Genomic DNA, 24064 nt, shown 5'->3' with positions numbered 1-24064 from the left:
ATAACAAGGCACAAATAATATATGATTTTCTCAGTCAAAACTTCTAGGACAATGCCTAAAGAGAAATCCAGGGCTAACAATCACAATCTGATCTGCTTTTAATCTTCACACTTCAGCTTCTTAGGGATAGGCAGCGTTCATTACTCTGAAACACTCCTAAGTGGCCACAGTTGTCATTTTTCTTACAAATAGAAGGTCATATAAGAAAGGGCTTCTTCATAAATGTTTTCCAGAAGACTGAGACCAAATGTGAGTTATCCATGAATCTATCCGTGACCTTCTTAGTCTCTTAAATGACTGAACGCTTAGCACTGGGGCATTTCACCCTGGAGTAAGTCTCCCCCACTAGATCCTAAACTCCCACAAGCCTGGTTCCAGCACAAGGCTTCGCAAAGGGTAAATGCTTCTGCTGGAAGCTCAAGTCAAATTAGCTCCTGGGATGAGGACTCTAGCCTCTGTTTAAGGAGGTGTCCTTTTTAAAAGAAAACGCCACCTGGTCTGAGGCTGGGGAAATGGGCTCTAGTCCTCTGCAATTAACTGGAGTTTCACTTTCCTTATGAAGGGGGGCTTTACTTTGGGTAAAACAATGTGTATTAAAACCAAATGGTCCCTATGGTTCATTGTGCACTACTCTTCTAATCCTGCATTAGAAATAACAAGTCTTCTCTTTTTATTGGATTATTAACTTCAAAGTCATTCAAGAAGCTACCCTTTGACGATACAGTTTACTGTGAGCAACAGGAACCGGTCACTAAGCTCGATTTGCTGCCTGTGGTTTTCTGCGCAGATGCGAGAGCAAGAGGTGGGAAGACCATGAAGCTGGGTGTTATCAAGGTGCTTGTTCCCAGCTCGGTGACAGGAACGCTGGAGTCAAAGGACAGGGATTCCAGTCGAAGCCCTAGTACTGCCTGCTAGCTGGGTGCCCTTTGACCAGTCATAACCTCTCAGAACTCTGTTTTCTCATTTATAAAGGCGAAGGGCAGTACCTCACGAGGTGGTTACGGCTGCAAGGGTTAAATAAAATAATGCTCATGAGAGTGATTATGAACTGCAAGGCACCATACAAATCCAGGTGGTATCATCATTCGTACCAAATCTGCCAAAATGGTATTTTCCAACTCTGAAATGCTAAAATAAAAAGCTAATGCTTTTATGGAGGGCTAAAATTCAAATCCCACCTTGTTTTCTGCTCATATGTTACTCACTGTGGAACACATAGCAAGATAATTACTTAAAAGTTAAAAGCTAAGGCCAGCTTGGCTCTCCCACTGCTCTCCCACTGACTTCACTTATCTAACATCTGTCCTCTGCCCTTACTACTATGTGCTTACAATTACAAACAGCCGCTTGCAGTGATGAGAAACTCCACGCTGTTACTTGACAGACTGGGACACTTTAAGCATCAGTTTATTAACTTAAAGCTGGGTTGGGCAGACCCCCTGCAGCCTTTCCTGTAACAAGTGGGCATGGGCTTCCCCCAAGGGCAGCGCTGGGGAAGCCCCGCACTGGTACGCACACTGCACCGGTGGCACTGCCCCCACTGCTGGGGCGGCTCACTGCACTGGCCACTCCACTCCCCCAGCATACCCAGACTTTGAGACTTCGCTGCCCAACAGAAATGACGGGCTCTGACTGGCAGCTGTTACTTGCTCCTTATTCTTTGCCATAGACAGAAGCAAAAGATGGTGAGAAGGTAGTGACTTGTTTTCTTTGTTAAAGTAGATTTGATGTACTACCCTTCTATTCCTTCAACCTGCTATAATTTTTAAAACCAGCAGTACTGTCTTTTAAAGGCAAAGCTACTTTTTTTCCATTCAGTGAAATAAAAAGCAAAATAAACAGCTCTTTTGGTTCATTTTAAGTTATGCAATAAAACATGTTTCTTCCACCCCAAATGCACTTTTTTTCCTTAGGTATATCTTTAGTCAACTACTATAATAGATGCTAGCTTATTGAGGTTGCTAACATAGTTAATTTCTGATTATCACAGTTTCATTTAAAATTCCTTTTTGAGTGCCTACTGTATACCAAAGGGCAGTTTTAGAAAGCAGTTTCTTTTTTTAAATTATATTTGCCTTTTTAATACATAGGCTTTAAACACATTTTCTGTCAGGGGTAAGCTAAAATCAACATTAATTTGCATTCTCTAAACATACACTTCAAAATCAGGGGAGCTGGCTCAAGTTGCGGCATTCAGCAGAGAAGTTAAGGTCCGACTAATTTACGGTGCGTAGTCCACACACACCTAAACACCCTCCTACCTATTCTTCAACGTCACATTGAAAAACCGACTCAGAGTCAAAAAGAGAAAACCAAGAGTTATCTACAACCTGAAGTATTCCCAAACCACATACACAACTATAAATCATGAAAGGTCATTGTAACTGCCTGAAAATAAACTAGAAGTGGGTATGTGAGAAAGACAACTACTTATACAACAAATAAGTTATATTTTAACCAGTAGCTCAACTCTCCCCTCCTTCCCAATAAAATTCTGATTTCTAACTAACAGAACAGCCCCTTCATGTTAGCTTTGTCTCTTCCTGTTAACAACACAAAAGAATTACGATCTTCCACCCTCTCGATTTTATGTAGCTTTCAGAGGCCAAATGAAGAACAGGATCATATTGTTAATACATCTTTCCAATTAGGCTGGTGAGTGTAGACTTATGCTAGATTTTTCAAAAGGCTCTCTCTGAGGCAAGGAAGTGGGTTAATGTATTGTTCGGGAGTTTCCGAATGCAACAAGACTGTATCTGATTTTAACGCACAGATGTCTTGACTGGGAAAAAACTCATAAATCATCATCCCACACATTTTAGTTCAGAGAGGAAGTAACAGAACAATTAACAATTACTAAAGAAGTTATTTAACATAGTAAAAAGAGACAAAACAGTGTTTAGAAGGCCTGAATTTCAGTCATTCCACCACTGGCTAACTTTTTAATTCTCTGGACTTGAGTTACCTTATTTCTAAAATAGAAATAACTACAATTCTCCTGCTCGTCACACAGGTTTCCCATTAGGATTATATGTGAAAATTCAAGGTCAAGTACTTCACAAACCATTTTAAAGGGCTACACCAGTATTCCTGACATTAACGAATTTCTCTGTACTGCATTTATTCAAGTGTGAGTGAAGATGATCAAAGCCAGTGACAGGCCTTCAGCAGATATGCCAGCTGAGAATCTCTAAAGTGGGTCCACTATCACTGCTGCAGGGGGTGACGTCAGGCTGTTGTTTACAGGAGAAGAAAGGCTGCCAATTTCCCCTGAGCAGAAGACTGCAGCGGCCAGCCTCCTTGGCTGCGCGTGAGCAAGAATGGACTCTTTATGTGAGGCATGTGTGGACATGCAGTGGTTCACGTGCGGGGCACCAAAACAAGAAGACTGCTTTGTGTGTGCACACCAGCACACGCTTTGCGCCTGGAGTTGTCACTAAGAAGGCTGAGCAAAATTGACCAAAATGCAGCTTTCACTTCTGTTACTCTGAAGGAAAAAAAAAAACAAAAACCTGCCACTCTCAGAAACTTTATCCTCAGTTTTTTTAAAGTATTTTTAAAGCAGAACGATCAATTCTTCTAGTTTTTACAGACTCCTCCTCAAGTTATACATTCACTAACAAAAGGAATTTTGAAGATCTACATCAAAGCACAAAATATATTCAGACTGCAGTAACTAAGTTTTATAGGAACAACTTCATTTTCAGAGTGGCTGGCGTTGCTTCCCCCTGTAAGTTCAGGAAGTACTCGCTCAAGTTTAACACACTCTAACTGAATCCACTTTGGGGAGATATTTTGTTAAGTTTATTACTATAAAAGAAAAAAAACTCTGGCTTATTAACATATGCCCATTCATGAAATTTCCTGGTAGAAAGCAACCTTATATTAAATCAAATTTAGAAGGGCAAAAAGAAAATAGGGGATACATCCCTTATACTCTTTCTTCAGCTATCCATCACCTTCTGGGATAGTAGTCAAATCAGGAATAATATGGGAACAGATCGTGTTTAGAACCGGCACTGAAACTTTACTTCAGACAATAAATCTAGTATAAATCCTAACACTGGAACACTGAAGAAGAGATGTGGGAAATATTTTTGGAAACTGGAAATGTATTTTCTTTGGTCCTGTTGTAAGTATATGTATCTGTAAAGGAGAGAAACTATTGCTCGGTAATAAAATGAAGTCGAGGAAGAATCCCGCATTCTGTTTTTGGCACTGCGGCTGATTATAGTATAATCCTAGGTCAAATACTTAGCCAAGATATGCCTTGTTCTTAGTATCTGAGAAACGGGGATGATACTAGCAAGTATTACTTTCCAAATTTTAGGAAAAAAGATTTTAAGAAATCTTTTTTAAGAAAAAAGATACCGAGTGGAAGCCTTATGCAACATTGTTACAAGAATTATAAAATAATAGAAACATGGGCTGGGAATCTTGCCTGATATTGGCCAACTCCTTGGAGAGCTGGGGAGGAAAACGTGCTAAACAAGTAGGAAGTGTTATTAGCACTTCCTTCATTTTATAGTTAGACATAACAGTAGCAAGAAATATATGGCACCAGTTCAACTTTTCCAGGGCTGGTTCCAGCAAGTAACATTGACCGCATATTCTTAAACACATCAAGGCCATCCTGGGTGCCTCCTTTAACATGAATGCTAAAAAAGGATGCCAGAAAACCTTGCAGAAAGATGTGGAGTAGATTAAACATTATACATTAACATACACCATTATAAAATGACTGTTGCCAGTTTCATCCCTTCATGTGGTGAAAGACACCTGATCATACAAGTCAAGGATGATGCAAAACAATGATAACAAAATGGCGGCACGTAGTAGCAGTGCTAACCTGACAGTCAGGGATGTTTTAAAAGTATAGGAATTTTACTGACTGAACAGAGCAGTGATTAAAACACAGCATCACACATCCTGAGTCAGTACAAAGTTCATGAACTTTTATTTTTAATTTAAAAGAAATAAAACTTTACATAAAGTGAAGCAGTCAACTTGTCAGTCAAGGAGATAAGCAAGAGGAACAGTAAGAAAAATCAAATTGATGGTTATCCTCACACTTAATATGTTCCCCTAATACAACTTACTTAAAATTCTAAAATCAACTATTTGGACTTTATTTCTGTTACCCTTTCTGGTTGTCAAATTGGCAGGATCACTTTAAAGCAATTACAAATACACACGAAGAAAATGAGAGCATATGAAGAGTAGAAACTGATAACTGGATTGACCAAGTGCCTGAGTTTCCACTTGACACCTCGTGGCTTAACTGCTGTGCTCCAGTATACCAAAACATCATCTGCTCTATAGCACGCTTGTCAGAAAAGTCACAATATACTTACTCACTATGCATTTGCTTCACAAACTGCCTCCTTGGGAGTACAAACGTTCCCAAGAACTCACTACTCTAGTGCTCACAGATGACTACTGAATCATTTCAACTTCAAAGACATACATAATAGGGCTTCCCTGGTGGCGCAGTGGTTGAGAGTCCGCCTGCCGATGCAGGGGACACGGGTTCGTGCCCCGGTCCGGGAAGATCCCACATGCCGCGGAGCGGCTGGGCCCGTGAGCCATGGCCGCTGAGCCTGCGCGTCCGGAGCCTGTGCTCCGCAACGGGAGAGGCCACAATAGTGAGAGGCCCACGTACCGCAAAAAAAAAAAAACATACATACATAAAAGAAAACTCAACTCCATTTCAGTAACTGATTGAACAGGACAAAACTTCTCTTTGCCAAGAACTGTTTCCTAGTCATAAACATGTCTTTTTTTTTTTTCCTCATCGCATAATGGCATACTGAATTTGCACTAATACCTGCATCCAGTATTCAAAAGTTAAAGGATAAGTAGTCTAAAGTGCATCTCCTTTTGTATTCCTCAAATAAGAAGTAGGGATACTGCGAGGTAGAATGCCAACAACTTGGACCGAAAAACAACTTGAAAGCTTTCAAAAGAGGAATTCTCACACCAATAATGTTTATAAGCATACAAATATAAGATGAAGCAGAAGAACAAAAGAAAAGGCTTCCACATTTATTTTATTTTTTTCCCCAAGGGCGTGGAGCTGCATTTTTTGAGCACCCACTGTTTGTGTCCTGGCCTCCAGATTTCTCAGCCTCACAGCAGTCCTTTCCCACCGTATTTTAGGAAATAGGAAATCTGTTTTTAAAAACCCATTTTCTTTTTTTTTAAATTAATTTTTTATTTATTTATTTTTGGCTGCATTGGGTCTTCATTGCTGTGCGCAGGCTCTCTCTAGCTGCGGCGAGCGGGGGCTACTCTTCGTTGCAGTGCGCGGGCTTCGCATTGTGGTGACTTCTCTTGTTGCGGAGCACAGGCTCTAGGTGCGCGGGCTTCAGTAGTTGTGGCGCGCGGGCTCAGTAGTTGTGGCTCACGGGCCCTAGAGCACAGGCTCAGTAGTTGTGGTGCATGAGCTTAGTTGCTCCACAGCATGTGGGATCTTCCTGGACCAGGGCTCGAACCCATGTCCCCTGCATTGGCAGGTGGATTCTTAACCACTGCAACACCAGGGAAGCCCTAAAAACCCATTTTCTTATTCTTATTTTTATTCAAAAATAAAAATCACAGTTTCTCCAAAAGAAGTAAAACTTGTCACCAGAACAGTTGCCAGAGACCATATGAAATGATTAGTAGATTACACAGATGGACAAAAAGTGGTAGCAACAAGCACCTCTCTTCCATCACCTCCCCTCAACATCGATTCTTTGCCCATCTCCCCATCCAGTAATCAGGTGAGAGCAAAACAGAAAAAAAAAAAAAAGGTTAAATGCTTTATATCTCTATTGGTGATCCTAAATTAACCCAAATAGAAAATGCTTCAGTTTTCACCATGTTGTTCTTATGATGCATAAGTACTGCAAAAAGCAAAACCACAAACTTATGACCCCTGTTGATCTAGTGCACGTACCACTCAGCAGTCACTACATTAGCCACAACATGTGAAATGGGTTGAAGTGGAACATGACAACAGTGCTGAGAAGACAGGAGGGTCCCTGTACCAGAACGTTTTCACACTAAGTTAGGACTCTGCATCTCCAGCAGAGTCCATGACTTGGTCCACAATAAAACTAAATTTATGGCTAATTACAGACAAATTTTCTAACAATCAAAAATTTCAACCATAATACAATTCCATTAATATCCTCAAACTATCGTTTGTTTTTGTCTGCCTGCAACTTAAAAAAAAAATTTCTCAAAACTCAAAGTTGACCAGTAAGTGTCCCCAAATGCCTCATGCTCAAATATATAGCATATAATTAAAGATGCACAGACTGAATGGCACGAATGGTTAATACAGCAAAATAGATTCATGGCCAGAAAATTTCTCCATGGTATATGGGTCTTTCAGAAATAATAATCTTTAAGTATAATCTCTTTTGCAAATAGTTTTTTCAAAGCTACTGTAAATATACTTTTCTTAGCTGGTCAACAATTTTTTGTTGGTCATCCTGCAATTTTTCAGCCAAAATAAGAACTTCTTACAGAAAATGAAGACAATAAATGGCCTGGGACAAAAGCAGTTTTTGTCCTTAGAATCTATTCCACACAACTTTAGACCCCGCCCATGAGAAGCTCCCAAGGCAACACAGAAATGATAGAATCAAGAAAGATAAACAAAGCTCTAGCAATTATTCTATCATTAGAGTATATAAGTCCTGGGTAATAAGAGGCAGATAATGCACTGCTCTCCAACCCACTGTCACTTGGACTTTTGTTCCATTCTCTCAGGGAGACGAAAAAGTAGGGGCAAGAAGCATAGTTGAAACATTTCTCTGTAGGGAGGCAAAAAAGAAGTTGAGTCAGTCCCAACTGCTTAGCCTTGATTGGTTTTTACCTGCCTGATTGAGTATCTGAAGACAGGAGTACATCCCAATCGAACTACTAATCCCAGCAATCAGTATGGCCAACTGTTTAGCTATTAACAAACGTTTCCTACGGATGACTTTTCACATCATGGCAAAACCAGCCTTATTCTAGTTAGGAAATTAATTTTTATTTATTTATTTATTTATTTTGCGGTACATGGGCCTCTCACTGCTGTGGCCTCTCCCGTTGCGGAGCACAGGCTCCAGACGCGCAGGCTCAGCGGCCATGGCTCACGGGCCTAGCTGCTCCGTGGCATGTGGGATCTTCCCGGACCGGGGCACGAACCCATGTCCCCTGCATCGGCAGGCGGACTCTCAACCACTGCGCCACCAGGGAAGCCCCGTAAATTACATTTTAGTTTGAGCTTTTGGATCTTGATCTTTGCTTTCTTTTCATTTCCTTTTTTAACACTGGGTAGTGGAAATAAAAATAAAATCTAGTATTAGATGGGAAACAACAGTCATTTCACTTTTCCTTTCAGCCTCTGAGCCACTGGTAGTAAACCTTAGCTAAATAGTAAAAGCATTTGTTACACAGCAAAGGGAATCTTGTCCACTAAACTTTTCTGCAAGGTACTAAAATTAAAACTTTGCCCAAACAAAACCAAGCTTCACAAGTTACAGTCTTATGTCACCCTTTTTAAAGTAACCAACAGCACTTTGAGGAAATGCAATACAAAGTTCTAACTTTTTTTCCCCCAAACTCTAGCACTTTTAACTAAGATTATAGCCACAGTGTCCTTCTCTGGCTTCTTTAATAAAATACAATTTATTTCAGAATTCTGCTTTCACTGTGCTGCTTCGTAATTTAAAGTTTACAGAACTTTCATTTGAGATGTATAAAAAACATCAAAACATACGTAAATAATTCTTATTTTAAAAAATTTATTTTATTTTTGGCTGTGTTGGGTCTTCGTTGCTGCATGCAGGCTTTCTCTAGTTGTGGCGAGCAGGGGCTACTCTTCGTTGCGATACACAGGCTTCTCTTGTTGCGGAGCACAAGGCTCTAGGTGCACGGGCTTCAGTAGTTGCAGCATGTGGGTTCATTAGTTGTGGCGCATGGGCTTAGCTGCTCCGCAGCATGTGGGATCTTCACGGACCAGGGCTCGAACCCGTGTCTTCTGCATTGGCAGGCGGATTCTTAACCACTGCACCACCAGGGAAGCCCTTAAATAGTTCTTTTAAAAAGTATTCCTCTGGCTCAAAACAATTCATGCCAGCAGAAGCTTTGAATTATGGATGGAACCATTCAAAATCTGAGTATTTTCAGTATTCACAGAGCTTACTAGAGCAATAGGTACCTCATCAACACTAAGCCTGAAAATGAAAGACAAAGTAAAAAAACTGTAACTGAAAATTTAGGGACAAGCCAAGACTTAGCATCTTCCAAGTCAAGAGAGACACAAGACTTTCACCCTTCTTCTGTTCTTTCCATGGAGGCTGGCAGGAATCAAATAGTCTGCTTGAGGGGTCAAGAAGAATCAGTAGCTGTCCTTCAAGAGTGATCCCATCATTTAGGAAGAAAATTTTTAAAAAAGGTGAAGATCTTCCCACGTGATTGGGTTGTGACAATGTTGCAGGCTTCGCAGGTGATTCAGGAGTGCTTTAGAAATTCCATAGGGGGAAAATATGACAATCCTTCTCTACATATTTTGAGAAGGGCATGCGTGAACAAAAACCCACCAGTGTGCACACATACTGGAAAACGTGTCTTTAAAAGACTACTTTCTCACAGTGGGTGAGAGAGGGCTCAAGATCAAACAATCCAGAAAAGACTGACTTGTAAATCAGACACAATTCTATTTAGAAAGTACGTTCTAGAGAAACCAGAGTGGCTAAACTGCCATGATAGGCCTGGCTAACCTACCATGACAAGACTAGATATTCCCAAAATATCAAAGACCCGTTCTATCCCGGACAAATAAAGTACTGTGTTTCAAATATAGTGCTTTATTTTGCTGACTTTTCCACAGGTCATGGTGCATTTCTTTTAAATAAAGGGAACAAATCTATTTCAACTCTGTTGTTTTTATGACTAGTGAAATTAAAGAGATTTTTGTTCCCATCTGATCTGTCTCTTGATGAATATGTGCACACTGTTGACAGTTTCCCTTCCCTGGCTTTGGAATTAATATAAAGTTGAAACATATATAAGAAAAAATAAGAAGGGCCAAGATAGATTAATGGAAGGTACCTGACCAACGTGCAAAATTCACATAAAATGCTATGCCCTAGAGCTTCCCTGGTGGCACAGTGGTTCAGAGTCCGCCTGCCAATACAGGGGACATGGGTTTGAGCCCTGGTCTGGGACGATCCCACATGCCGCAGAGCCGCTGGGCCCGTGTGCCACAACTACTGAGTCTGCGCGCCACGACTGCTGGGTCTGCGCACCACAACTGCTGAGGACCATGCGCCTGGAGCCCATGCTCCGCAGTGGGAAAGGCCACCACAGTGAAAGGCCCGCGTGCCATGGCGAGCAACGGCCCCTGCTCGCCGCGGCTGGAGAGGGCCCACGCATAGCGGTGAGGACCCGGTGCAGCCAAAAATAAATAAATAAAATGAATAAATTTATTAAAAAAAAAATGCTATGCCCTAGATACTGAGGTTAGAGGACAGGTAAAAGACCAGTTGAGAGAATCACTTACATATACTTACTAGAATGGAGTGTAGCAGTATCAAAGGAAGAGAGAATTTTCCATAAGATGAAAAGGAGAGAAGAAAAAAATAGGAATTAGCATTTATTAAAATCAGCTGTGTACTGTTGCTTTACCTGTTGTATACCATTAATAATCATAGAGGTAGATTATCACTGTTCCTATTCTATAGCGAGGAAAACGGAGACTTAGAGAGGGGTAATGAACACTGTTAGTGGTATACCCGACATCCATTCCTTCCTTCCTCTCCCTAAGAGAACCTCAGCCCTCTGGTCCAGATGTGGGCAGAGATGCCCAATCAGACAGAAAGACTGACAGTCCACACCTGTGGAGGTTTCTGACTTCCTCTGAATGCCATAACATCAGCATGTGAACCAGCTTGAGGAAGGAGCCAAAACAGACGTGGGAGCCAGCAAGGAACCCAGCTGAAAGCCAAAAGACGCTACGAACCTGAGCTACAGAGCTGACCAACTCTGGAGCCCGCTGTGGCTCTGGATTTGTTGTGAAATAATAAATTTCCTGATGATTCCAGCAAGCTTGAGGGTGGTTTCTAAAAGCATCCTGATACATGAATTCAACTTCTCCAAGGTCACCTGCAGTAAGTGGCAGAGCAAGAATTTGAACCAACGTTGTTCTGGCTCAAAATAGGGCTTTTTCCATTAAACCACACTGTGGCATGAACTTTGATAAATTTTTTTTCCTCATGATATGATCATGCGACGTTAGATCTAGAAAGGATCTTACCTCGCCATACATAAGAAAAGGCATTTACCTTACAAAAATGTTTGAAGTAGTGGCCTTACTTGCAAACACAGATAAGAAACATATCTTTAGCAAAAATACCCAGAATTTCATATTCTGCAGAACTTCTCACTTCATATGCATTTAACTTTTAGCAGAATGTGAATTCATACATCTTTAATAAATGGAATTGAGCTCTTGAAAAGCATTCCAAGTTATTATTAATTTTCATAGGTGTGATAATGGTACTGTGGTTATGTAGGAAGATGTCCTTATTCTTAGGAGATGCATATTGAAAATATTTAATGGTAAAGAGTCATGATATCTAAAACTTACTTTCACATGGTACAAAAAATTATACATATAAAGAAAGGGAGACAGAGAGTCATAAAGCAAAATAAAGCAAAAGGTTAATAATTACTGAATCTAGGTGGAGGAAATATGGGTCTTTGCTGAATTATCAAGGTTTCTACATAGTTGAAAAGTTTTACAACAGAAAGTTTGGGTGTGGGGGAATATGGTGTGAGATACAGCACTGCAGAGCACGGTGTGGCTCTACACTGGAATAAGTTGAGGACTTTCAAAAATACTGAAACCAGGGCCTCACCCTGGGTTGTGGCCTGGGGATGGGTGATTGTAATGTGGCCCTCTTGTATGGTAGAAGGAGCCTGAGCTTGCACGGCACAACTCATTAATACCCGGACAGTCCCAATCCCAAAAACACAACTCAAATTTTTTTTCTGGAATGTTTTTTATTCATAAAAAATTGCCATTTTAGGGACTTCCCTGCAGTCCAGTGGTTAAGACTCCACACTTCCACTGCAGGGGGTGGGGGTTTGATCCCTGGTCGGGGAATGCTATGTAGCGCAGCCACACACACACACACAAAATTGCCGTTTTAAAGTTAAGCATTAATTCCAACAATGAAGAAATTTCTCTGAAACACACATTGGGTAACATAAGGAATACTCAATTAAAATTAGACCAGGACCCTAACAGATCGATAATGAAGCCTTCTGTGCTGTGCTCAAGACCACGAGGGCAAGAAGAACGGAGCAGACTCGGTTATTCCCTAAACAAATCTATCCATAGACTCTATGGTCCAACATGCCAAAATTTAATTTATAAAAATGCAATTTAAGGCTTCCCTGGTGGTGCAGTGGTTGAGAGTCTGCCTGATGATGCAGGGGACACGGGTTCGTGCCCCGGTCCGGGAAGATCCCACAGGCCGTGGAGAGGCTGGGCCCGTGAGCCATGGCCGCTGAGCCTGTGCGTCCGGAGCCTGTGCTCCGCAACGGGAGAGGCCACAGCAGTGAGAGGCCCGCGAACCGCAAAAAAAAAAAAAAAGCAATTAAAAAAAGGAACAATATTTAAGGAGAAGCATTAAGCCATTTAATCTCTTTTAAAAAAAAAAAAGTCCTACTAAAATCATGCTCTTTATTCCACGCCAAAGATGAGTCACAATCTGTTAAACTATAAGGAAAGAAGAATTCCTTGAAAAATACACAACTCCAATTCTCCAAATTCAAATTTGTGCAAATTACTTAAAAATACTCTAGTGAGCATTACATACAGTAGAAAGCTCTCTAAGGTCCTATATCAAAATTTCAGCTGGCACGTGAGTCTCTGCGGTTCCATTTGTCTTTCTTAAAACATATGTGACTGGGGTATGGGATAGAGGTAAATAAACAGTAGATAAAATTTAAAAAGAAATAAAAAATAAATGACAAACTTTAAAAATATAATCTTACAATAGAGATTTTGTCTTGAAAAATATACCTTACAACCTAGGTGGCTTTTTCTTAAAGTTTCATTGATATCCAATAAATGCATATATTTAAAATGTATAATTTGATAAGTCATGACATATCTATATACCCTTGAAATCATCAGCAATCAAGATAATGAACATAACTATCCCAGGTGGCCTTTAAATCAAATAGATGTGTGATGGTTCTAGCACAGATACAGTTTCTCAGAAAAGAAACAATTAAAAAAAAAAAGTCTCCATACAAGTGTCCAAATGCTTTCATCCATGGCTAAAATAAACATTAAGGCTTTAGAATTTTCCCCCTAATTTAAATCCAACAGGCAAGCATATATTGTGTTTTTCTACCTTAGATTTAGGTCCAAATAAACAAATATACTCAAAAAACAAAGAAATTCTTAATATTTTTAAATGTGCAGGCAAATGAAAACAAAAGCCAGAGTCACATGGGATTATATTTTAGAATTTAAACACACACATATCAGGAATCTCGGCTAACTGAAAAGCAAAACAATTTAGAAAGATCATACCTACATATTACAGCAATATATAGACTTCCTAAGTTTGGCATATTAGACCCAGAGTATGCCCATCTCACAGGCAGGACTGCTCCAGGCAAAACTGAGTGGAAAAGAGTGTGTCTTCAGTAGCTATCAAAAGTCTCCATCTCCACTTCTTTCTTCCCCTTTCAGTGTTTCTTCCATTTTTCAGGGAACTTCCCTTGTGTACAGGGCCCTCATTGATGTACCAGCCTTCCCAAAGCTCTGGAAAAATTTTTGTCCTCAAGAACCCGAACCATATCCATTGTGTGCCCATACAGATCTTCCTCAACTTACAACAGGGTTACATCCTGATAAACCCATGTAAACTGAAAATACTGTTAAGTTGAAAATGCATTTAATACACCTAACCTACCAAACATCAGAGCTTTGCCTAGCCTACCTTAAACATGCTCAGAATACTTCCATTAGCCTACAATGAGGCAAAATCATCTAACACAAAGCCTATTTTATACTAAAGTATTGAATATCTCATGTAATTTATTGAATACTGTACTGAAAGTGAAAAACAGAATGGTTGTACGGGTACAGAATAGTTGTAAGTGTATTAGTTATTTACCTCGTGACTGTCATCACGAGTGGATCGTGTAGCATACTGTCAGCCCAGAAAAAGATCCAAACTCAAAATTCCAGCTCCATTTTCAACTGAATGTATAGAACTTTCACACCATGGTAAAGTTGAAGCATTGGAAGTTGAACCATTGGAAGTTGGGGCATTTGTATTCTGTTTTCAGTTCAGAGTCCCTGCTTCCCTCGGGGATAGCTAGCGAATGTATTGATAATAAATGGCTAGGGTGTGTACTCCATTTCCTTTCCTTCCTTGCTGAGCAGTTGCAGTAGCTAGAAAAGGGACTGTTCTACCCTTAGATGCCTAAGGCACAAAGATGGCGATCTTTCCCAAACTTAAAAGGATTAAAAACAAAAAAAGGAAGGATGGATTCCTATGAAGGCCATCCAGGACTTCCAGAAGGCAAGTCCATTTGACCTTGCTTACTGTAGTGGCCTACACCAGACTTTCCATCAAGTTAAATCTCATATTGCCCAGCACAAGAGACAATTTTCATGTGGGGATCTTTTGTCTCCCCAACTGGACTGTGAAAACCATTATGGACCGGTGCCATGTCTATTAGTCTCTGATATCCCCAAGCACTTGGGACATGTGTATGAACAAAAATAAAATAATTAATGAAAATCATTATATTATATCATACTCGTGCTATTTGTACCACAAAAACACATATATCTTCTTTAATATTTGAGATGGAAATGTACACTAAGAGTTTTATTTGTTTAGGAAATTACATAGTTTTTACAATCACAGAAACAAAAGATTAGTTCTTTATGTACACTAGACAAAGGAAACTTAAGATTTTCTTGTTAATTGTGCCATATAGCTGAGATGACTACATTTCCATTGTGCAATTTTCAGTGTTACCCATGTTTTTCAGGCTCTGTCACAAAGAAAACAAAGCAAAGTGAGAAAACAACTTCAAAGGTGTAAAGAAAAGCTAGGAGAAAAGCTAGGAGAAACTTCAGACCATGTCCAATGTAAGGTTTCCCAGGGTTCATAAACGAGGATGATTTCATGATTTCTGGTGGAAACATCAGCAACATTATAGGTTTTTAATATTTCAACTCAAACTCAAATAAAAATTGTCCATTTGAATGCAGTTTTGTTTCAGGACTCAGTTTTAGACTTTTGTACCAACTTAAAAGGTATAAAATCCGTATGAAGAAATCTTGACTTTTTTTTCAAACCATTATTACACAGTGTTTAGTTATCACTACTCAAAATAGTAGATAACAAGCTCTAAACACATCAAAATAGTTTAGAATGTAATTTCTACAAGGACAATAATATTTGTTACTTTTCTTCACTGCTGTAATGTATATGCCTCATAAGAGTAGCTGGCACATAGTAAGTGCTCAATAAATCTGCTGAATGAAATGAATAAATGAATGAAGTCAGGAATGGGATATAGGTTTACAAAAGAAAAAAGAAAAGACCAAGCTTCTTCCAAGAGGCATAGATTTTACAAAGTACAATTTCTGGAAAGTCTCTTATGTAATCAACTCCAAAATGAAGTTTATCTAACCCTATATTTGAATTGTTTAAATAAAAAGTAACAATGGACTGTTTGTTTTGTAAATCAAAAAGGGGATTCATTTCATTTAATCAAATTGAAAGGTTTTCTACTACCAATGTCTGAATAATGTCAAGTATTTTAAGAAACTATTAAACATATAGGTGATTCACTTTGTTATAGAGCAGAAACTAACACACCATTGTAAAGCAATTATACTCCAATAAAGATGTTAAAAAAATAAGAAAGAAAGAAACTACTAAACATTCTCTCCAAATTAATGGATTTGAGTCCTTAGAAAATCTTTTTACTCAAAGGATTTTTATGTAAATCTTTTTTGTTTAAAAATACATATTCATTTTCATACCCTTTGTTTTTCTCAGTGAAAAGAAGTCTTAAAATCAAAACAAAATTAACTCAAAGGGATACATTTCATTTGAGCTGAGGCCACTGGAAGACAATAAAGCTAATGGTTACTTCACCAGGAACATTAGTCATTCAACAATGGCGAACCCTGGAAAACCTCACAGTGGACAGAGTCTGAGGTTCTGTCTGGCTTTACGGAGTTAAAAACAAAACAAAGGACCTGCTCTTCATGTCTAATGTGCTGTTCTCAGGCCCACTCGCCCCCCACGTGGTCAGGTGGCCACGGTCATAGCTCAGACTGCCGCCAGGGCTCGCCCAGCACTGGGCACCGAGCAGCACAAAGCCTGGATGTTTGAGATGTTTCAAGGTAATGTGGAGAGAAAAAATTCTGTGGTTAACTCCCCAAAAAAAGAGATTAATAGAAAAGCAGTAAATAATAAACACATCGTTATTGTCCCTTTTTACCACCTCACATGAGTTAAAACTTGGTTTTAGGTTTACAAAATGGCCCCTTAAGTTTTGTGTAGATAAGATGATCAGAGAGCTCATCTTCCAAAATAAGGCAAAGCAAATTTTCTATATGGAAGGCCTTTGCCTCAGTCTCATAAAAGCAGACTGAAATAGATGAAAACCCCTATTCCATGCCTTAAAGAGAGGCAAAGGCAAAAGAGGGGCAAAGAAAAAAACCTGTCATAATCAAGGAAAAAGACCAATGTGAAAAGAAAAGCAAAATGAGAAAGATGCCGCATTAAAAGAAACACAAATTCAAGTGGTAATATTAAGAAAACTGAACAACAATGGTAGAACAAAGGGAAGAAGGCTGTGAAAATCAGATAAAATTTAAATAAAAGGTGGACTGTTTTGGTCATTTTATTTAATATGTTAAAAGTAAACATTCAATACTACAGAGTTGTACGTAACATCACACAAAACTTTATAAACATCAGTGTGGACTATACATTAAAAAGTAGAAAAGAAATCTGATCGTTCTGAGTTTTCATCAATTGGATGTTGAACAATAAGGACAAAAGGACAATACACTTTTAAAAGTTGCTTTCTGCTTAGCAACCTCGCATTTGAGGATCACTGTTCACGATACTTAATATTAGTTGGAACAAAAAATATTTCTTTGTATGTCCCACTTGTTTTAACAGGTCTTACTCTGAGTACACTAGAATTTCATTTCCACTTTAAAAAGTGATAATATCATAAGGTTGTGACAACTCTTCTGTTAATAACCACAGAGAGGGAAAGCTGAATTCAAAGAAACTGACATAATGTGCTAACTCTGGGCTTTTTGACTTTTAAAGACTCAGAACTCATTTTTAGGGACAAGAGGAAAAAAAAACTAGTTTCTTAAAATACAGCCTTTCCATACCTGTCTTCACTCACCTTCCTAAATAAAAGATTCGCTGGAGTAAATAAAATCCTTCAAGCCACTATATTCTGAAATGTGCACATTTCACTGTATTCAAGGTACAAAAATAACTTAGTGTAAGAAGGGGTCCTCTAGCCAAGTAATCCTTTTGAAATTTAAAAGTAAATAATCTAATTTTTCTCTTTGAATATACTGCTAACAAAACTGATACATCTAAACATTTTTTCCTGCAACACACGTGAAAGTTTTACAAGCTTTAAGTTAATAAAATGTATTATCTCCTAGATACATAAAGTTTGTTCTTACAATATCAACATCTGCTATAATCTAGGATATACCAAAACTCAATGTTAACATTTAAAATCCCTTTCAAAGTTTCTTGGCTCTTTTAGATACCTTATACTTTCTTGTGAACATACCAGTAAGAAGTCTCTACAAATATAAAGTTAAAAGGAAAAATGCCCTTCAGACAAAAGATCTAAAGTCACAACTTTTTAATAATGACAAACAAATGTCCACTTCTAAATGCAAATGTTTACTTTGTATTTGCTTGCACCCTATCCTTCTCCAATGCTTTTAAAAAGCACTTACAACTTATCCCTACAATGTCCTCTGTGAGTGAGGGCAGGGTAAATGCCTTCCCTCTTCCCACTGAAAGGATAAGAACACTACTCAGCCATAAAAAGGAACGAAATTAAGTCATCTGTAGTGATGTGGATGTATCTAGAGTCTGTCATACAGAGTGAAGTAAGTCAGAAAGAGAAAAACAAATACTGTATGCTAATACATATATATGGAATCTAGAAAAATGGTACTGATGAACCTAGTGGCAGGGCAGGACATAGAGAACGGACTTGTGGACACGGCGGGGTCGTAGGGGGAAGGGGAGGGTGGGATGAATTGAGAGAGTAGCATTGACATATATACACTACCATGTGTAAAATAGATAGCTAGTGGGAAACTGCTATATAGCACAGGGAGATCAGCTCCGTGCTTTGTGAGGACCACAGGGGTGGGATGGGGAGGGTGGGAGGGAGGCCCAAGAGGGAGGGGATATAGGTTACATGTAGCTGATTCATTTTGTTGTACAGCAGAAACTAACACAACATTGTAAAGCAATTATAATCTAATAACGATGAAAAAAAAAAGGATAAGAACAGGGAGAGTCCTGGAGGTTAAGTGTAATGCTCAAGGTCACGTGCCAATCGGTAGCGTGGTTCAGTCTAGAACTCCAGGGACTTTAATTTTAAGTTTATGTCAATAGATAACACAAAAATAATTTTCCTCTCCTTTTGATCACTGACAGAGTATATTTTTTTTTTCTTTTTTTTTTTTTTTTGTGTGGTACGCCATTCTCTCACTGTTGCAGCCTTTCCCGTCGCGGAGCACAGGCTCCGGACGCGCAGGCTCAGCGGCCATGGCTCACGCGCCCAGCCGCTCCGCGGCATGTGGGATCTTCCCAGACCAGGGCACGAATCCGTGTCCCCTGCATCGGCAGGCGGACTCTCAACCACTGCGCCACCAGGGAAACCCCCAGACAATTCTTCATCAGAAACTTCACTTTTTTAAAAGTTGAAGACATTATATACATCTGTAAAATATCAATAAATACTCAAATGTCTTCACCAAAACGAAAAATGTTAAATGAAAGAGATATGAGCTACAAAAATAGTCATGCTGAAATGTGTTAAGCAAAAACTCAGACCTTTCATCTTGCAGACCAGACACTTAAGTGTAGTTTCTAAGTGCCTATAAATTAATTTTTTAAAGTTTCATTTTAGATTAGCTGCTTTAAAAGTGTATGAACAAAAAAGGGCGACTTTTAAAAAGTTAATTGTTTTAGCCAGTGAAAATGCAATATATTCAACTAAATTGGATAACTGATGATTTGGTTAGACAAAGGATTATATATACAAAATTACCCACATTGTACTAGATAGTTCACATATCTGAAAAGTTTTAACAATGTTATGGAACTCTGTAACACTTATGAGTAGATTAGTTTTCAGATTTTGTTACTGAGGATATCTCTTTCATGAAAGATATTTCTTGCATTTTTATAATTTCAGAGGGCACAGTAATTAAACTGGTTTTATTGACAAGTAAAGCAGAATGATTCTATAAATGAAGCGGGTGGCACAGGCCCGATCAATTTTCTTATTTAAAAAGATACATTACCCAATGTGTAATGCCTATTAAGTGTGTGGTGAAGTTAGTTAAAGTGCTTTATTTGCTAATTACATATACCTTCTTTATGATTCCTATTACACTATTTACTACGCCTATTTGAAAAGCTAATTATTTATTAAGACTGCTCAAGAGAAAGAATTTCACTCTTGAATGGAAAGAGAAATAAAGCTTAGGTCCTTAAGCAAATGATATCGTTTTATTTCCACAGTGTTGGTTTGATAAATTCTCTTTATTATTATTGATTCTGAAGCCGATAATAACATCACATCATCATTTGGGACATTCAAAATCTAATTTGTATAATTTGTATTAATTATAATAACATCCAACTTAGTTACAGGAAGTTTGGGAGTCAGAAAGTCTTTCAGTAAAAAAAATGGCCACATCAGGTATTAAAAGAAGACATTTGATATGTACTTTTCAGAATATTTTAAGTTCAATCTTCAAAATGAAAAATATTTTCCTAATAAAACATGTTGTAATTCCCTCTCTATTTCCAAAAATAGTAATTGAGAACATAAAAATTCAACTCAACACCACAAATAATAGTATGCTCCATAATATCACTTACAATGTCATTCAACTACTCATAAACAAATTGAGAATAACATTGTTTAATTCATTCTACAGCATTCATTAAGCCTATCTATGTACCAGGTACTCTGCTGGGCACCTGGGATTAAATTATGAATGAAACACTATTCTTACCCTCAAAGAGCTTTCTGTTTAGTAGAGGAGAAAATCACATATAACAGCAAATATGTGACAGGTATCGTTATAATAGTGGTATATATATTTGGTTATGCAAGTTTAAATGAAAGAGTGATCAACTCAACTCATCCAATAACTAACTTTCATAAAAACTCATATAAACTTCATTGAAAAGTATAAATCCCATAAATCATCACGCATATGGATAAGAACTCTGCTTATTTCAATGACAGCAATAATTCTTTATCTTTACAAAAAGTATAGTTCTAAAAAATATAGTCACCCATTGTTTCAAGACATACCAGGGACAAAACAGAATTAAACTTGAAAAGATGTACCAAATACTAGTCAAACTCATTCCGACCTCACAGTAACCCTGTGAAGTAAGTTTTTCTATTATCCCCGCTTTATAGATGGGGAATCTGAGGTTATCGCGGCCAAGATCACAAGGATAGCAAGAGGAAATGCTGGCACTTGAACCTACAGTCTGGTTGTGGAGGTCCCCTTAACCACTACATCACACATCCTCTCAGTGGACGATGATGATGGTGATGATGATGATGGGGCAGCTAACAGCAAGTACTCTGTGACTTGTGCCCTCTCACTTATCCTTAAGGCAACCCTTAGATGAAAAGTCATTCCTCCCGTTTACAGGAGAAAACCCTCACAGGCCAGGTTTGAAACCTGCCTAAGGTCAGTCAGCCGTCCAGGGATGGTGGCTAGATTCAAACTCAGGCAGCATGGCTCCCCTCTGCTCTGAGGTCTTTCAATAATTCAGTCTTACACTCAAGAAAAAGACCACATGATGAAATTTATTAAACAATTCAAAAAGACTTTGTATAAGTCTTCCTGAAACACTCTGCAAGGTTTTGGGGCTTATGATAAGCATTTCCTTATGACAGCACTTACATTTGAGTCAACTTTACTACTTTTGGCTGATCATAAACACATTTCTCCTCCTTAAAAAGAAATCTTTCTGTAGAAACTTGGCAGATTTCAGTACAGGAACAGTCTATTCTTTACAATTAAATTTATCAACAACTTATTCTGGTTAGTCTGAAAGAGAAGGAGAGAATGAACTACTAAAAGGCCTTTCCTGTACTTTAATATTTCAAAACATGTTTGGTTTGGCCTAATTTGAATCTTGTGGACAACTAGACCAGAACTTGATTCAAAAAGAGGAATACCATTTTAAATAGGCTGAATTCTCAAAAGCGACCTCAGAAGGTGATTCAGAGTAACTATTTCTCATAATTTTTAGTTTTATCTCAAATTAAATATTAAAGATGCACAGGGCAAGATTCTCATAAAGCATATATGGCCAAGTATGTGTACTTTTGAACAGCCAACAACCAAGAGACCAAATTAAAATTTTGTTCAAGAGCAATCAAGTATACAAAAGAGAGATATCAAAAGAAAAAAAAAGCCCTTTTTGTCCTTAGCACACCCCACTGTGCCCAGTGACGGAGAAATAAAAAATTCTGTGCTTTAATTTCTTGCTAGAATAGAGGTGAGCTAAAGATGAAGTGTCAAGCTGGATTTGCATCTTACCTTGTTTTCCTCCAACAGGTTCAAAGACTTCATAACCTTTACGTTAATACTGAATTCACGTTTTTTTTTCAAAAGGGAACCTAAAGAACTATTTTAAAATAAAAATAGTAAGCCATGCCACAAGGCAACCTGTCTTCTCTTGGTCTATCTCCACACATTCAAATTAGAAATACCTTTTGCTTTGCCTTTATTGAATAAAAGTTTAACTTCGATTTGGAGGAAAACCTACCCATTAGCCGTTTTGCACTTTTTGCAGGTCATACAGTCTATCAGATCACATCGCTGACTATGACCACTCACTAAGAAAGCATGCCATTACAGCTCATTTTATAAGCATTATAATGCCCCGATGGTGGAAGTCTGGCAATACCTAGAAATACAGCAAGGCTGGTGAATAAGGAGTCGAGGGGCGGGGGAAGAGGGAGCGAGGGGGAGGCAGTCGCCACCTCAAATCCACGCCTGACCGGGAACCTCCAGCCCACAACGTGATCCCTGCCCTCCCCAGAGTGGACTGGCTACAACATTTTTCTAGATTCTCCCCCACCCCTCCGCCAACCCAACACGGTACTCACCCTTCTGTGAAGTCGGCACCGGGTCCAGCCCCGAGACGGGTCGGGGTGGCAGCGAGGGAGGGGACGTCTGGGCTGTGGGCGGAGGGTGTCGCTGCGTCACTCGAGTGCAGGACGCTGAGTTCGAGGGGTGGGAGCGGAGAGGGGCAGGAAAATCAAGTCACGGCCGCAAAGGGACAAGGAGAAACGGGGGGGGGGAGAGCCCCTTCCCTAAAATAAACCCACCGGCCCCTGCGACCCCCTTGCCCCAGGGAGGGAAAATAAAATCAGGGGAAATAAAAGACTGACAAATAAATCCCTAAAACGACGAGGAGCGAGGAATAGACTTTAATTTAAAGGGGGGAGATTGAGCGAGGGCTGGAGGGGAGAGAGAAGTGGCTCTAGGTCTATCCCATGCCTTTGCAGTCCCCAAGCAGAGGAGGAGGCTGGCTGAGGGGAAGTTGCAGCGGCTCCTGAGGAGGAGGCGGAGGAGGCGGAGGAGGAGGTTACACCGTAACAAGTACAGACAGCCATGGATCAGAGGGGCGCTGCGAGAAGGGGCGGCCGCGGCTGGGCGAGCGGCGGCGGCGGCAGCACCGCCTGCTCGGCTCGCTCAAGACATTTAATTGGATTGATAGGTTGTGCAGTGACTCACAGACTTTACAGAGTCGTACAGCAGTCCCCGCCCAGCTGGACAGGGGAGACGCGGCGGGGACGGGAGGGGAAAGGGGGCAGTGGAAGAGCCGGGAGGGGAGGAGGCGACTGAGAGGGCGAGGCTTTGGGGGGGGCGGGGAGCGGAGAGAAGCCACCCAGTGGCGAAGCCTGCCGCTCCGACGGGCGTGGGCGTCGGCCAATGACGGCGCGGCTCGATAGGCGGCTGGCTTCGCCCCTGGCCCAATGAGTCTTCTAAGGACACTGCCGCGAACTGGAGTAGGGAGGGGGAATGGAGTGGGGGCTGGGGAGAGGTGGGTGGACGTTGAAAAGGGGGGTGGAGGGAAAGATGAGGCGCCGAAGACCAGCGGAGTCACTCTGCCCTCCTCGCTCCGAAGTGCGCCTTCTGCCAATCCCGGGGCCGCGTGGAGGTGATGGACGCAAGGGTGTGACCAATGAGGAGGAGAAGCTGCCTCAGAGAGCCAGAGGGGAAGGAGTGGGCGGGCCAACGCCCTCCCCTCCCTCAGGCGCCCAGGTCCTCCCTCCTGCCCATTTCGGGTCAGTCAAGCAAATAACAGTGAGAGGGTTGGGGCCGTGCGGGGTGGGGTGGGGTGGGGTGGGGGGCGGAGGGGCCGCGCTGCTGGCGGCGTGACAGCGATAGGGACTGGCTGTGCTGCCGACTCCGCGCCGGCAGGAGGAGGAGGCGGCGGAGGCTGGCTCCTTACTCAGCCTGCAGGCTGTTACTGCTGCTGCTGCTCAGCCTCTGCCTGGTGCTGCCGGGGAGCCTCTGCGGCCAAACCCCACTCTCGAGTGGCAGACAGATTTGGAGTGAATCAGATCAAAACTTTGCCTCAGGTCGGTGCAGTGCCCACTCTTGGAGACAGCTCCGTGTGACGCCCTGTGGGGCTGTGCTCTGGGAGCTGAGGGAGCTGGACGCCAGAGACCGGAGGCTTGGCAGTGGCAT

General features: G+C 40.4%; 1 protein-coding gene across 4 annotated transcripts in view; it reads right to left on the bottom strand.

Annotated features, from left to right (window-relative positions):
* Positions 1–23090, bottom strand: part of SERTAD2 (SERTA domain containing 2) — a 112952-nt gene extending 89862 nt beyond the window's left edge. For 3 of the 4 annotated variants that reach the window (XR_009544092.1, XR_009544090.1, XM_060169146.1), the window contains exon 1: positions 22474–23090. The gene's annotated coding sequence lies outside the window, so the exon portion shown is untranslated. Of the gene's footprint in view, positions 1–21784; positions 22272–22473 lie in introns of those variants that run through there. The other variant, XR_009544091.1, reaches the window with a different exon arrangement.
* Positions 23091–24064: the final 974 nt, after the last annotated feature.

Source organism: Lagenorhynchus albirostris, chromosome 13 (genome assembly GCF_949774975.1).
Source record: "Lagenorhynchus albirostris chromosome 13, mLagAlb1.1, whole genome shotgun sequence".
In the NCBI taxonomy this organism is placed as follows: Eukaryota; Metazoa; Chordata; class Mammalia; order Artiodactyla; family Delphinidae; genus Lagenorhynchus; species Lagenorhynchus albirostris.
This window is presented reverse-complemented; position numbering and strand designations above follow the sequence as displayed.